Source organism: Elgaria multicarinata, chromosome 4 (assembly GCF_023053635.1).
Source record: "Elgaria multicarinata webbii isolate HBS135686 ecotype San Diego chromosome 4, rElgMul1.1.pri, whole genome shotgun sequence".
In the NCBI taxonomy this organism is placed as follows: domain Eukaryota; kingdom Metazoa; phylum Chordata; class Lepidosauria; order Squamata; family Anguidae; genus Elgaria; species Elgaria multicarinata.
In genome coordinates this window covers 85,932,603-85,948,498 of record NC_086174.1, presented here as the reverse complement: position 1 = coordinate 85,948,498, position 15,896 = coordinate 85,932,603, and the positions used below count along the sequence as shown (strand labels likewise).

The following is a 15,896-nucleotide window of genomic DNA, read 5'->3' as shown; positions in this document are numbered from 1 at the left end:
ATGTTGGGTAAACATCTCATTCTCCCAGAATCTCTCTGGACAACCAGATCTAACCTTTGCTGTTATAGACCTCACAATGTCAGTGTCCTCATCTTAGGTTTTAGAGGTAGTCATACCACTGTTCCTTTCTCTCTGAATGTAATCAGGTCTGCCACAGATGCCAGTAACACCGAGATGAAGGTATCCCTGCTAGGCTAAGTTATGTGCTGCTTCCAGCACTTGACTAATGCATTTGTGGCAGACTCCATTCATTTCCAAGAACACATTCCATTACTCACCATTATCTCATAACACGAATACACAGCAAGTCCCATCTGTTACTGATCACTTACAGTCAGCACACACAGATATTTGGGAATAGCACTCCTACGAAAAACAATGAATTCTCTTCAACAATTCATAACTGTGGTACACCCTTTCTCATGACCACTGAACTTTCGGTGGTTTCCTCACTTCTGTGCAATTTCCTTCCCATTCCAAAAGGTTGAAATGCCTCTCCTAAGGCTTAGTGATTGGCAGTAAGAGTTTTAAGCTAAAAAAAAAATGCTGATATTTTTGTGGCTCTTTTGCATTTGGCCTTGCCCACCACTGGATTGCAGCCCCACCCACCCTCCGAGAGCATCCCCGAAACAGAATTCAGCACTCAGGCTGAAAAAGTTTCACAGCTCTTAATTATAGCCTCCACAATTTTGTGAGCATTGGACCATGGGCAGCCAGGACCATAAAATGGTGGAGGTACAAGTCTCTGTGGAATGGAACCAGAGCCTAAAGGCAAATACAATGAACTTGGGAAATAAAATAACTCTTTCAGACTTTGCTCTTGGCTGTGCAGCCTTGTTGCCACACTCTTTGGCCCCTAGTTCTGGTCCAGAACTTCTGTTATTTAGATCTTTCCATTCTGGAGGATATCTATAATTTTTTACCAGGGATATCTGTTCATCTTAATGTCGCACAGAATATTGAAGTGTAGGTTTCCTCATTAAAGACTGAATAATTATCTTTTTATTGGTGGGTTTGTTTTTAACGAACACTTCTGTTGTGAAGAATTTATGTGAGAAATGTGCTCAAACTGGCAAGCACACATAATTCAGCATTCTCATTGATAGGGTCATTTAAATGGGGGAGGCTGGAAATCCCAAAAAACATTCAGGGTATATTTATATTGTCTCACCAACTGCTGAGAATTTCTGTTGCTTATGAACTTAAATGGAACATTAGATCCCGTTCATAGCTTTCTTCTCCTAGACTAATCCATGTTAAATGGGTCAAAAACAATTGTAAACACCTAGCTTTTTGCAGGTCATGATTGCATAGATAATTGCTTCTTACCATTCAAAGAGGGTCATTAGCTAACAAGCCAGAGTACTCAAAATGGACACATTTAAGCAGCTAACCTGACATTTTCAGCTTGCTTTTTTCCCTGATAGGCACTGTGGAAGAGTCAGACTCAGTCAATTTAATTTGCCTTTCATAGCCTGTGACAAGGCTCATGATTATTACACACAACGAAATATTCAGCGCAACAAATTAGCAGATTCTGCTATTTTGGACAGGCAGCGTTTAAATTCCTGCCATTGAACTGCTGGCTGCATCTCATTCTGCCAGCATAATAATTACCATTGAGTTCTTGGATTTCATCAAACCAGCGAAGTGATCACCCCCTTGGAACAGCCAGGGTTATGAAGTATGGCAAACCAAAAAGCAGGGGGTAGGGGGGAAGGAGGCAAAGGGGGGAAACGGCAACAGCTCTGTGTTCGAACCTTGGCAAGCACCAGTTGAATTATGGCAGATACTTGGCAGGGGCAGGGCGGTGCTGGAGAATACCTTGCAGCAGCACTGGATTACAGCATTTGCTGCTTTCAAGGGGAATTGTTGTGAGCACTGAAGCAAAGAAACCAAATCAGGGGGCGGAGAAAGTGAGGACCAGAAGGCAAACGTGGTATGGAAAACTGTGCTTTGTGATAGTGTTACAAGCTCTTGTTCCACGTTTGCCTTGTTGCTTGGATTTCTACCAAGGAGCAAAATTCTGGTATAAGCTTTTAGGAGATACATTAAACTCTCTTCTGTTTTCTCTTGTAGCTTAGCAGGATATGGTAGATGAGCCAGTGGTTGGTGAGCCAGTGTGGTGTAGTGGCTAAGGTGTTGGACTGGGAATTGGGAGATCCGGGTTCTAATCCCCACTTGGCTATGGAAACCCACTGGGTGACTCTGGGCTAGTCACAGACTCTCAGTCCAACCTACCTCACATGGTTGTTGTTGTGAGGATAACATGGAGAGGAGGATGATTATGTACGTTGCCTTGGGTTCCTTGGAGGAAAAAAGGTGGGATATAAATGTAATAAAATAAATAAAATGTGGTTGAGAAATGACTGACAGTGCGGAAAACACTCTTATAGTCTTAAACACACACACACACACTGGATTATTATCTCTATCAGAAGAGCTGGCTATACTCTAGATAATCTTTTAGAAGATGCTTTTGCAGACCTAATCCAGCACTGATCAATGCATGTGGAGCCCTCGATGCCGCTGGATGTAGATGATTTTTTTTACCCTTTTTGCATATACCATCCTTTTGCACATGCATGATCCAATGCAGCAGAAGGATACATACACATAGGCTACCTTATACTCAAGAATTGTCCTTTTAGAGCAAAGAGCTGCTATGCTGGGAAAACATTTCACCTGAACTAGAGTTCATGGTCCTAATAAGAGTGTTGCCATTGCCAACACATAAGTAAGATATTGGCTTGACCACAGCAAATAATTTAGAAATAAAACTTTTATCATTTATAAAGAAGAGTTTTCAAAGGTTATTAATGTAACAGGCAATTCTCTGTTGTTTTTGCTAATAATTTCAACAATCAGCTAATATTTCTATTCTAATGGCGCAATGCTATAATATACTAAGAATGCTGTGAAATGCATTTTTGAATGTTAGCACTATGCTATGTAGATACATTAAAACCTTGAAGGACAAAAAAACCACAACAGTAATGGAGCAAAAAGTTCATATCTTTATCGTAATGAATATTTTCTGCCCTAGCAAGGTAATTATTGAAGTCGAAATAAAGACATCCAAGACTTTAATCCTAATAAACCCAGGTATGACTGTATTTAATCTTATAATAGACATCTATTAAGCGAGATGATCTTTGTAGAGACAAAAACAAGTTTGCTTGTTCAGATTTGGTGACTGAAGAGTGGCAGGACATTTCCTCAGTTTCTGAAACCTGACAGGCATCCCTACTACCAAATGGAGGGGCACCTCATGTTAAAAATCCAAAGGCATTATGCAGTTATTCCATCTTCTCTTCATTAATGGATTTATTTATTTTGGGTAAGAGAAAAAAAAACCAAGAAAATATACGAGGACTATAAATTGAAGTTGATGTCATTTAGACATCAATACCTTGTAAAATGTTCTGATTGATTGATTGATTACATTTATATCCTGCCTTTCCTCCAAGGAGCCTGTCATATCCCTGACTGATTTGTCCTCATCCCTGCCTCATCTTTCAGCTGATGAAAAGTCAAGCCCAGAGCAGCAACACCTAGGGCTGTCTTCAGGAATAACTGACACCTGTGGGGAAAATGTAGTTCTACCTGGGAGGAGGCTGAATGAGCCTCAGCTGGATGGGAATGGTAGGAGGGCAGGGCTAAGAGCTCAAACACACTGCCTTTACAAGTGCAAAGTGAGCAGGATGGGGCAGTTTGGTTTCAGAGTTACAAACTTAAGTGCTGCAAACAACTTGAGATAAGGTGGACACTGGAGGAAAGAGGGACTTCCTGAACCAACAGGGAGGAGGAGATTTGAAAGACTTCCAGAAAGAGGATGAAAATCCTCAACTGTTTTCAGGCAAAGATCTTAGAGAGTCATTTCAATATTTTCTTCCTTGGAGAGAGGAAGAAGAGGCAAGAGAGCATGAAAGGGCTTTGTTGGGAGAATAGGCAAGAGGAAAGCAACTGCACAATGGTTTGATCTCTGTTTCTGAAAAGACTTACCTGTCTACTGTTGAAGAAGGTTCTGATTCTGGGCACACTTCTGCTTGCTTGCAAGTGAGAAATAGCCCCTATGGCAGAAAAACTCCCTTACCTGCTGGAAGGAGACCCCCTCTGCCTTGAGATGTAGAGAATATATAATGCAGCTTACCTGGAGAATTAACTAGAAAGTATTGTATTATTTTTCTCAAAGCTGAAGTTAGGAATCCTTTTGCTGAAAGAAGTTCTACTTGTGTTTCATTCATAATGGAACCAATGGAGGCAGGCGGGTTTGATGTTTCTTTGCCACGCCTATCCTCATCGACAACACCCAAGTTGATGTAGATGATCCTCCTCTCCATTTCATCCTCACAACAAGTCTTTGAGGTAGGTTAGGCTGAGAGTCAGTGGTTGGCTCAAAGTCAGCCTGTGTACTTTATGGCTGAGTAGGGATTAGAACTCGGGTCTTCCAAGTCCTAATATGACATTCTAACTACTACTGAACCACACTGGCATTAAAATTCTGTGAATAAAGCTGTGTGATTGCACAATAAAACCTCATCTGGTCTTGAAGCACCCTATGCAAACTGTTTTATTGAAGCTGCATTTGTTGCTAAAACATTAAAAAAAGGACAGAAAATCACTCATTTCTTTCTTAGCAGACCAATGGATCGCTGACACACTTGACCTTTATACTAAAGGATAAAAAGCATTTTAACAGCCTCTTTGAATAGTAAGAGGCCTGATACACCACTGTTTGTGTCACCTGGGTTCTGATAGTGCTGTGTCTTCTGTCCTTTTTCCTGCATTCCCCTCCCTTCTGTAAGATTCTTTGTTTCCATCCTTCTTCCCCTTCATGCATGACTGTCTGATACGGCATACGTAGAACTATTATTTTTCTTCTCGTTTTTAGATTAAGGCAGTCAGGTGGTGTGTGTATTCTTCCACTCAATTGTCACTTCGATTCCCACTTGTGTGATGGATTGAACAGGAGTGCAGCAGCAGTACTGTCTACTAGTTTAGATAAGTTCCCTTCTCTTGTGAACTGTCTAATTTTCCTCTACTTATTTTTTTCAAACCTGAATAATATGTTATGAAAATTATATACCAGAGATACGAGCGGGACATATTATCAAATACTAAAAATAACTTCATATATTGATAGAATTTTATACTTTTGATATGTGTCACTTATAGTAGGCTTTACTGATTCAATCTCTAGTTCCTAGACTGTGTTGAATGCAACCATGTCTCATTAAATTTGTGCTTGGTTTGTTATTGCAGTTGTTAATGAACAGGAAATCAAATATGGTATAGAAATGACTAGTTTCCTGAAATCAAAGATGATATTGCGCATTGCAAGCCCTGTAGCATGGAAATTGCAAATAAGCAATATTGAAGACCTAACATACAGAATAGTTTCCACATGACTACCTTTTCTGAGATGCTGTTTTTATAATAGGTAGATCTAAATCTTGTTACCGTATGTCAGTGAGGCCTAGATAGCATACAGTTCAACCTGTCTTCAAAAATTATATAATGCATTGGTATTAATCTTGTTTCTGTGTATCAGGTGGACAGGTGTCTAAACATTATACTTTGAAAATGGTGGCAGTGGTATATTATTTGGCCGGCCTATTTGCATCAATACAGAGCCCAGAATTTTCTTGAGTCTGATGCGTTAAAGTTTGTGCCAGTTGGGGCCATACCTCGTGCTCTATGGCAAATGTCATTGACAAAAGGCTCAGGCAGAGTAGGACATGTTTGGGGCGAGAGAAGTGAAGCGACCTAATTTCACTTCCCAAAGATGTGGATTGGAGCACCATTTTCCTTCAAATTTCTTTCATTTTTTTTTTTTAAAAAAAACCTTTCTACTGTTTTATTCCTATGTTTGCTGCTCTGGAACCTATTTTACATATGAAGCAGTATATAAATATTTCGTGTTTCTCTAAATTTTGCGATTCTGGTCTTGATTCAAAAATTGCATAGAAATGGATGGAACTGCCTTATGACTGAATAAATGCAAAGCTGACATAGATGGAAATAGACAGACTCATCCATCTCTAATTAAGTCCATTATGCTGGCTGATCGAACTAAACAAGCCAAACTGTCAGACACACCGCCTTATCCCAGCCACTGTCTCTTCTATGCAATCTCTTGGGGATTGGGCTATGCACCTTTAGGAATCCATATTCACAATTCCCTGCCCATCCTTCTGAACGATTGCTATGTTGAACCATGATGGTAATCATGAGCTTTGGTGTTATGACAATGCTGCAGCTCAATTGCTGATTCTGCAGGATTACCTGCATATATAAATAGAAGTCTGAGTTAGTATAGAATAAGGAATTCTAGCAGAGCTGGACAAAGATCTGATCAGAGGCAATAACTACTCACATTTTGCAGGTGAGTGACATGGAGGCAGAGAGATAAGCCCATGTCCAGCCATTGAGTCCATGACAGTTCTTGTTTCAATTGCAGTTTTGTAAGGGGCAATAAGTTGTGTCAGCATTTACTTGATAACGTCCCTTTTAGAGCTAAGAGACACAGATATATGCAACTTTCCCAGGCAAATTGCAGATACAAGCATGTTCAGCCATACCATTTCAGTAAGAAAAGCAGGCTAACAACTGCTTTATTTATTTCTTATAAGAAATAAATGTATTATTTATTTATTTATTTATTTATTTCTACAGAGTTACTCAAGTGCATACTTGACCTGGGCTGTAGGTCCCCAACTTTCATAAAGCTATTTGTCCCCCTGTGAAAGTACAGGAAGGGGAACAATATTCAGAGACTCCCTCCTGGGCCCCGAGAGGGAGAAGGAGAGTCTTCCTTACAACATCCAGCAATGGTGATGGCGGTGGCAGAATACTGCAAGCTGAGTTGAGTCCATGGCGCTGAGCTGCCAAAAGCTCAGTAGATGTGATACCCCTGCCTCTGACAGATTCCTCTGCCATCCCTACCTGTAATACAGAATAACCTGCTGTGCAGGTACAGTTCTTGGCATCCAGTTGATACCAATCTTTCCCATTGTCTGTGAGGGCAATACATGGGGAGACCCTTGGTAAAGTTACATCTGGTGAATGCTTGCTTTGCTTCCGTTTGCATCTATGGCCATGGCTAGACCAGGCCTATATCCCGGGATCATCCCTATGCATCCAAATGACACACAGGGTATCCCAGGAGCAGGCAGGGATGACCCCCCTATGTCTTTTGTGGTTAGTGACTACATCAGCGTTTACCTTCTCAATCTGGTCTTCTGCTTGAGTCTCAGCTGCTGAGTTCTGATTTTACTTAGACACCTGGTTCCTGACCTGAAAGAACTATTTTCTGCCTGTCCTTTGTGGCATATTTTCTAAGTTTCTTTGCTGTGATTAAATTTGCAGTTCTTAAGGCTGCATTTCAGCTTAAAACACACACACACAATTAGAAAATCAATGACAAGTCTTCTAAAAATAACTTGTGGTTTGGTCTTAAGCAGGTTTACATTGTGTGCTGCCTCACATGACATTATTACTTGACAAGGTGCCCAATCCATTTTCGGTGGAGTCAGCAGCAAACTCCCATGTATTTAAATGGAGCTCAACTTCATTTAAGGCTATTGTTCTGTATTTTTAACTTGTTTGTTCTCGACTTTCTAACTTTTTGAATTGTCAAGTGCTTGGATTATAAGTAGTTGTTTTCATGTTGTAAAGTGGTTTGGTTGTCTTTCAATTGAAAAACAACTTAGTTGACTGTAGAGGAATAGGTTAGTTCTTTCCATTTCTGATTGGAAATTTGTATTTTGCCTTTAATTGCTATGCATTTTACTGAGGGTCGGTGGGTATTACTTCTTTCTTCATGTTTGTTTATATTAACCCTTTGGCAGACCCCACATGATAAACCCAACTTCTACATCATGCCTACTCATACTCTATATTTATCCCATCTTTCTGGTAAACCTAGTGAAGAGCAACTCAAGGAAATATTCCATTATTATGGGATAACTTGGGGATCTCAGAAGTGAGGTCTACAATAGACGCATGACAGAGACAAGCTCAGCAGGCAGAGCTTTTCCCATTGATATCACCGCATGCTGTGACCAGAGAATTTTTTACCTATTGAAGTTTTTACTGCCTGCATTTATTAAAAACAATTACTGTCCTGTGGGACAGTAATTGGCAACCACTAATAACCCCATTGCAGAAGTTGCCTTTGAACACATTTATTTTTATGTACCATGTTATTGCTCTAGATATAATATAACCTTATGGAATTGTCTTCTTGCCAGCTCATGTCTGTTATAAAGACACAACTGATACAATTTATATACCTTAATGCATTATGTACTACCTATCTCATTTTTCAATCAGGTTTCTATTACATAATCCTAGTAATAAAATATATACAGTTTTTCCTTTTTTTGTGTGTGAATATTAACAAAACAAAAAATACTTTGTGAAAAAGAAAAAACAAAGAAACATTACATATATAGGAATGTAATCATTTTTTCCAACACGCATACTGTTCATTTAAAAAAGGGGTGTATGTGTGTGTTATGCATAAGTTTCAAGAAAAGCAGACCATATATTCATATATTTATCCACTCACAAGTTATGCCTATTATTATTATTATTATTTATTTATATAGCACCATCAATGTACATGGTGCTGTACAGAGTAAAACAGTAAATAGCAATAGCAATACCCTGCCGCATAGGCTTACAATCTATATAGCACCCGTTTAAATGTTGATAGTGTTGTTAAGTCCTCAATCTATTGCATTATGCAAGGAGAGCATTTGTCCTTCCGACATGATAATATAAGTCTTTTAGCTGTCATATGGGCTCTGAAAATCCATCTACGCTGACCATGTGTTAACTTCCAAGAAGCTGGTAGGTAATTTAGGAGGACATGCACATCATTCCTTATTAAAGATAGTTTCAGTACACAGTTTATCCTTATTGTGACCTCCTCCCAAAATGGGGCAACTACTGGGCATTGCCAAAACGTATGAATGAAAGAAGAATTAAGTACATTACAATTAACCCAAAACAAGATTTTTTTGCTGAATAAGATGTAGCCTAAAATCCATAGACGCTTCAGATACAGATGCTAAGGCAACAATCCATTGATAGGCAAAATAGGACACTCCAATTCTCTATTCCAATCCTGTCTTAAAGCATGGGTATCATATTTATTACTACTAAATGCTTTATGTATGGATCGTGGGTTGATGTGTCTGTTCATCTGCTATAAGTGTTTCTAACAATAATGGAGTCTCTGAAGCTGTGAAAGCGGCTGGACCAAACCTAGATTCCAGCAAGTGTTGAAATTGCAAGTATTGCCATTTAGCCATAGTAAGTAAATTATATTTAGCACGTAAATCAGAAAATGACAAGCTCATCATCTGGGCTTATTAATCCATCCAAAGTAAAAATCATTTTATTCATCTATGTCCTCCACAAGAACACTTTCTTTCCAATTCTTAAATGTGGGTTTCCCAAAAAAGTCAATTTTGCCTGAGAGAATGGATCAAACTATAATTGACATGATACTATATGTCACACCTCTCTCACAGCCAAAATTGTAAGAGTTTTTTATTATGATTCTTATTCTAATATGTCAAGAACTGAATGCCATGCATTTGGGAAGAGGTTCTAACCATAAGGATAACAGAACTGACCAGGGTGGCAGATCTAACCAAACTGGAAAAGACCAAAACTTAGTACAAGCCAATAGATAGGCCCGATGGTACAAAGCAAAGTTTGGAAAACCAAACCCACTTTCTTTAAATGGAAGCTTCATCTATTTCAAGGCTATTTGAGGTGAGGAACCTCAGAAGAATTCATGAAAAAAAGCATTAAGTTGTTGAAAGTATTTGCCAGATATAAGTAAAGGAATCCCATGCATAACAAAGAGAATTCGAGGTATGATATTCATCTTAAGTGTGTTGACTTTACACCACCAACTCAACTTTAATGGTGTCTATCTATCTGTATCTTGTGCAATCTCACTAATAAGCTTATTCAAATTCATTTCAATCAATTGAGAGATATCTCTGGGATTGAGTATTCGCAGATAGGTAATAAAATCAGGGCACCATCGAAATTGACCATTAGCCTAACACACTAGGAAATATGCTGTCTCCAATCAGCATCAATTCAGACTTTGACCAATTAATTGAATAACCAGACAGATCACCAAAGGTAATAATCAATTTCTTCACAGCAGGAATAGATACCTGGAGTTTAGAAATAAACAATAAAATACCGTTAGCATAAAGAATAATTTTAAATTCTAAATCAACATGCACAAACAAGTGAATATACTATTCTGTCTAATTGCGCAAGCCAGGGGTTGCAAACGTAACCAAATATTAATGGGGAAAGTGGACATCCTTACCAAGTACCTCGCCCAAGCACAACCACCACCACCCCGACAACCAACGGTCCTAACTCTTGCTCTTGGGGTTGAATATAAAATTCTAATCTACTTCAAAAATCCCATTGGAAAACCAAAATTACTCAGTGTAGCAAGCATAAACTTTCAATAAATTTTGTTGAAGGCCTTCTCAGCATCCAAAGAGACAATGGCCACCTGGGCAGTCCTTTCTCTATTTAAAGCTATCAAATCCAAATTATCACCCCCTTGCCTGTTTTTAATAAATCCCACTTGATCTGGTCTGATCAATGTTGTAAGGACTTGTTGCAGTCTATTGGCTAAAACTGCTGTGAATATTTTAATATCAACATTTATTTAGGAGATCGGTCTGTAATCACCACAGTTAGTATGATCTTTGCCAACTTTAGGGGTGACTGTAATATAAACATTTAATGATGAAGAAAGTGAACCCACTTCAAATATATATCTGTAAAGTTGATAAAATTTTGGACATAAAATTGTAGAAAATATTTTATACCACACAATTGGGAACCCATTTGGACCTGGGCATTTCCCATTATTTAAATTCGTAATTACTTTTGTGCTCTCTTCAAGTCTCATACCATTTGTGGTGAGCCAGTGTGGTGTAGTGGCTAAAGTGTTGGACTGGGAGTCAGGAGATCCGGGTTCTAGTCCCCACTCAGTTGAGGAAAAAGTACCACGAAAAGGCTATAAGAAAAAGACACATTTCTCTGGTGCTAAGAAATGTCAAAAGAAATTTATTTTTATCTGAAATATGAAAATTTAAAAATGTTTAAAAAAACTTTCAACCAAACTTGTACAAGGCTCAACGTTTTGGATCTGGAAATCCTTCATCAGGAGCTGTACAATGAAATAAATTACTTTTTGAAGTAATTATAAATTTAAAACCTTCTAGATATTTTTTTACAAAACCGCAGTCATGTTCATTCTGTCTCCATCAGCAGTCAAACTGGGTGACTTTGGGCTAGTCACAGACTCTCCGCCCAACCTACCTCACAGGGTTGTTGTAAGGATAAAATGGAGAAGAGGAGGATTATGTATGCCGCCTTGGGTTCCTTGGAGGGAAAAAAGGTGGGATATAAATGCAATAATAATTTAAAAGTGAGAAGGGGGGAACAACCAAATACATTGGGTGCTATGTCATTCAATAATACTTGGAACACTGTTTTCAATTCTGATTATCCAACTTCACGAAACATACACTTTTAGAAAGATATGGCAAAATCAGGAAAGTCACCCAGGGAGCTCCATGGCCAAGTGGGAACTAAAACCAGGATCTCTCAATCCCAACACACTAACCACTGCACCACCCTGGCTCTCTGTCCTCCACCTATCAGCCTTCTATCTATTGGGAGCACTCTGCATAAATCTGTGCTCATAATGAATGCCTTCACTAAAATAAATGGCTGTTACTGGAAAGTGGAATAGAAATGTAAAAAAAAAATCATCTATGGTCCCTCTAATTTTATTATAAAACGGTGTCTTTAAGAGCAGAAGCAGACGATCAGGAAACCCACAGGATGAGCCTTTTGCTAGACTTCACCAGTTCGGACTGCTGGTGGAAAGTTCTAAATTTCTTTCACATCTAGACTGAATGTTTTAGGGACACCATTTGGTTTAGACTTTTCTTGGTGCCATGTGAGTTTTGTATATGCTGGAAGTTTGCGTTATATGTGAAGGACCTTCAAACATTTGATAGTACACCTGAAGTCTGAAGTGGTATAGCTGAGCAACAGCCAACATCAAGTGGAATTGTTGAATGTGTTGCTTGGCTATAAATTCAGAGCCGAGAAAAAGTTCAAAGGAAGGAGTGGGAGGATAGAAAGCTCTTGCTGCTTACATGTACAACTCTGCCCAGAAATACTCTGTGAATATTTACTCTACTCATAAGAGACAATGGATCAATTGAATTAGGCGTTTATGTCAGGCGTGCACCTTAGTTAATTTAAAAGCTAATATCAGAGCCTGAGATTAAGTATCACCAGAATAATTAATTTTGTTTACTCATTTTGTTTTAATTTAGAAATGATTTCAAGGACATAACCAATAAAATCCTCTTGAGGGGGCTGATCCTTATCAGGCTGCTGCTCAAATATATATTGCCCTCAAAAGCTACACTGCGTTCTCATGTATGCTGTTCAGAAATTGAGCTGCTTGTGGGTATTTTGTACTCTGGAGTAGGTCCAAAGTACGAGAAGGATCAGATGAAGTCCTTTTTGCTTGAGGAGGGAATATGCATTCCTTATCTGTGTTTCCTCAATATTTGTATGGCTATTCCTCAAGAAAGTTTGCATCTCTGATCAACTCACAGAATCTGCACACAATGGGTTGGTTGAACAGAATGAATGGTGTCATTCCATGGTGGAGGCAATTTCTATGCAGCCCATTATGTACCCTCAGAATCTTCTCCAGAGGGCTGAGGAACCCTCCAGAGCAGACGTTTGGGTAGTACAGAGGACTGGGGTGGAGTGGGGAGGAGAATGTCCCATTATGGCAGCATAATTTTTTTATTTAAGCCTTAGTGCTAACCATTCAAAAGTGGATAAACTGTCATCAATATCCCTTATAGAAAAGCTATGGGGATGATAGTTATGTAGATAATTTTTACATTATGTGGAAAGACTATAGATTTTATGCTTCAACATAGAGAAGTAAGGCAACCTCCACAACCTCATGGAGTACTATGGGATGATTTATTGGGATAATTGATTACAGAATGTAATGATTAGAGACATTTATTAAAGTAATTCACTTCATAAATAACCTCAAATAATGTATAATTAAACAAATGAAGACTATTCCACAATGTTATTTTATATTGTTGTATTTTGAAAAATTAATAAAAAAATATGTGTTTTTTTTAAAAAAAATCACTTAAAAGTAGTGATGGATGACATTTCTGTAATGACTATGTCTTGCAATTACAAAAATGTGCCATAGAATGCACACTGCTTATGGAAGAAAAGCAGTCTGACCTGACGAAGGTGGTGACTTGCAGCCTCCTGCCCCACTATCTCCCCCCACCTCACCCGGTCTATTCCAGTTCTTAATCCAATAAACCAGAGAGTGTGGCCATGAACCATCCTTTTTTCCTTCCACTTCTTTTTTGAATATTTGGTGATTTGGGAGGTTATTTTAATGTATTCATTAATTACTTTTGGGATATTTTTTGCCCTTTTAAAAAATACAAAATATTCTCTTTTCTGTTTTGGCAATTTTCTTTCTTAAATCCATCCCCCAAACATTTATTTTTATCCCATCCCCATGAACTCAGGTTTGTAGGTATGGCCTTTCATGCTTGTCCCTGATTAATCCAGTCCTTCCTGCTTTTGAGTAGATATGCGGAGGGGTAATTCGGGGGATGTTTTATGGTGGGCATGAAAAGGGTGGATGCTCTCATAACTTGCTGCTGGGTTTCAGATATTGCTTTTCTGTGTTCCTCTGAGGATATAATAATAAATAATAATTCCATCCCTTGCACACTGGGTGTGGTAGACATGCTCTGTATCCCCTTTTGCACTGGATGATGTTGTTGATGACTATGATTGTGTGTGGCTGTGTGGATTCCCCACCCCACCCCACCCTGTTTTGTACTCATGATCTTACAGTCACATGATTTTCTGTGCAATGGGAGTTGTTGCTGGAAAAGTAGACTGTGAGTCCAAAGGAGTGCTTTTGTGTGGATCCTCCTACTGATTTGCACTCATGATCTGAAACCCCATGTACTTCAGCTTCCCCTTCCTATGGTCTGGGCAACTGGGGATTCAAAAGATGGCTTTGTCTCTTTGTTGTTGCTGCTGATCATGACCACCTTTGTTCTGCCTCTAGTGACCCTGCCCTTCATCTCACAAGTGCCAGTGGGCCATAGCCCCAACTGCTAATGTGCAATTTATTTATTTATTTATTTATTTATTATATTTCTATACCGCCCAATAGCTGGAGCTCTCTGGGCGGTTCACAAAAACTAAAACCATTCAAAGTATAAAACAACAGTATAAAACCATAATATAAAATACAATATAAAAGCTCAACCAGATAAAAACAGCAGCAATGCAAAATTACAAATTTAAAACACCATGTTAAAATGTATTTATAGATTGTTAAAATGTTGGGAGAATAAAAAAGTCTTCACCTGGCGTCTAAAAGCATATAATGTAGGTGCCAAGCGAACCTCCTTAGGGAGTTCATTCCACAGCCGGGGTGCCACAGCAGAGAAGGCCCTCCTCCTGGTAGCCACCTGCCTCACTTCCTTTGGCAGGGGCTCACGGAGAAGGACCCCTGAGGATGACCTTAAGGTCCGGGCAGGTACATATGGGAGGAGCCATTCCTTCAGGTAACCCGGCCCCAAGCAGTTTAGAGCTTTAAATGTTAATACCAGCACTTTGAATCGGGCCCGGACCTGGACTGGCAGCCAATGAAGCTAGAAAAGGACTGGCGTAATGTGGTCTCGTTGGCCAGTCCCTGTTAGTAACCTTGCTGCCCTGTTTTGTACCAATTGAAGTTTCCGGACCATTTTCAAAGGCAGCCCCACGTATAACGCATTGCAGTAATCCAAACGAGAGGTTATCAGAGCATGGATAACTGTAGCTAAGCTATCTCTGTCCAGATAAGGGCGCAGTTGGTATATCAGCCTAAGCTGATAAAAGGTGCTCTTTGCCACTGAGTTCACCTGTGCCTCAAGTGACAGTTCGGGATCCAAGAGCACCCCCAAACCACAGACCTGATCCTTTAGGGGGAGTGCAACCCCGTCCAGGACAGGGCAAACATCATCTCGCCGGACAGATGAACCACCCGCTAACAGTACCTCCGTCTTATCTGGATTGAGTTTCAGTTTATTAGCCCTCATCCAGTCCATTACCGTGCCCAGGCACTGGTTCAGAACAGTCACTGCCTCACCTGGGTTTGATGAAAAGGAAAGGTAGAGCTGGGTATCATCCGCATATTGATGACACCTCAGTCCACATCTCCGGATAACCTCCCCCAGCGGCTTCATGTATATGTTAAACAGCATAGGGGATAAGATAGAGCCCTGTGGAACCCCATGGCATAGGAGCCACAGCACAGAGCAATAATCTCCCAGCACCACCTTCTGGAATCAGCCATCCAAGTAGGAGCAGAACCACTGCAATGCAGTACCTCCAACTCCCAGCTCAGACAACCTATCCAGAAGGATACCATGGTCGATGGTATCGAAGGCCGCTGAGAGGTTCAGGAGAACCAACAGGGTCGCACTCCCCCTGTCTCTCTCCCAACAGAGGTCATCCCACAGGGTGACCAAGGCAGTTTCCATTCCAAAACCAGGCCTGAAACCCGATTGAAATGGATCTAGATAATCCGTTTCATTCAAGAGTGCCTGGAGTTGTCCTGCAACCACCCGCTCAAGCACCTTGCCCAGGAAAGGGATATTTGCCACCGGCCTGTAGTTGTTAACATCCTCCGGGTCCAGATTAGGCTTCTTCAGGAGTGGTCTAATTGCCGCCTCTTTTAAAGAGGCCAGCACCACTCC

At 39.9% G+C, this 15,896-nt stretch overlaps 1 protein-coding gene across 1 annotated transcript in view; it reads left to right on the top strand.

Moving 5' to 3' along the window:
- NKAIN2 (sodium/potassium transporting ATPase interacting 2) overlaps nucleotides 1–15,896 on the top strand; it is a 608,119-nt gene that overhangs the window by 272,066 nt on the left and 320,157 nt on the right. The gene's annotated exons all lie outside the window — the stretch shown is intronic.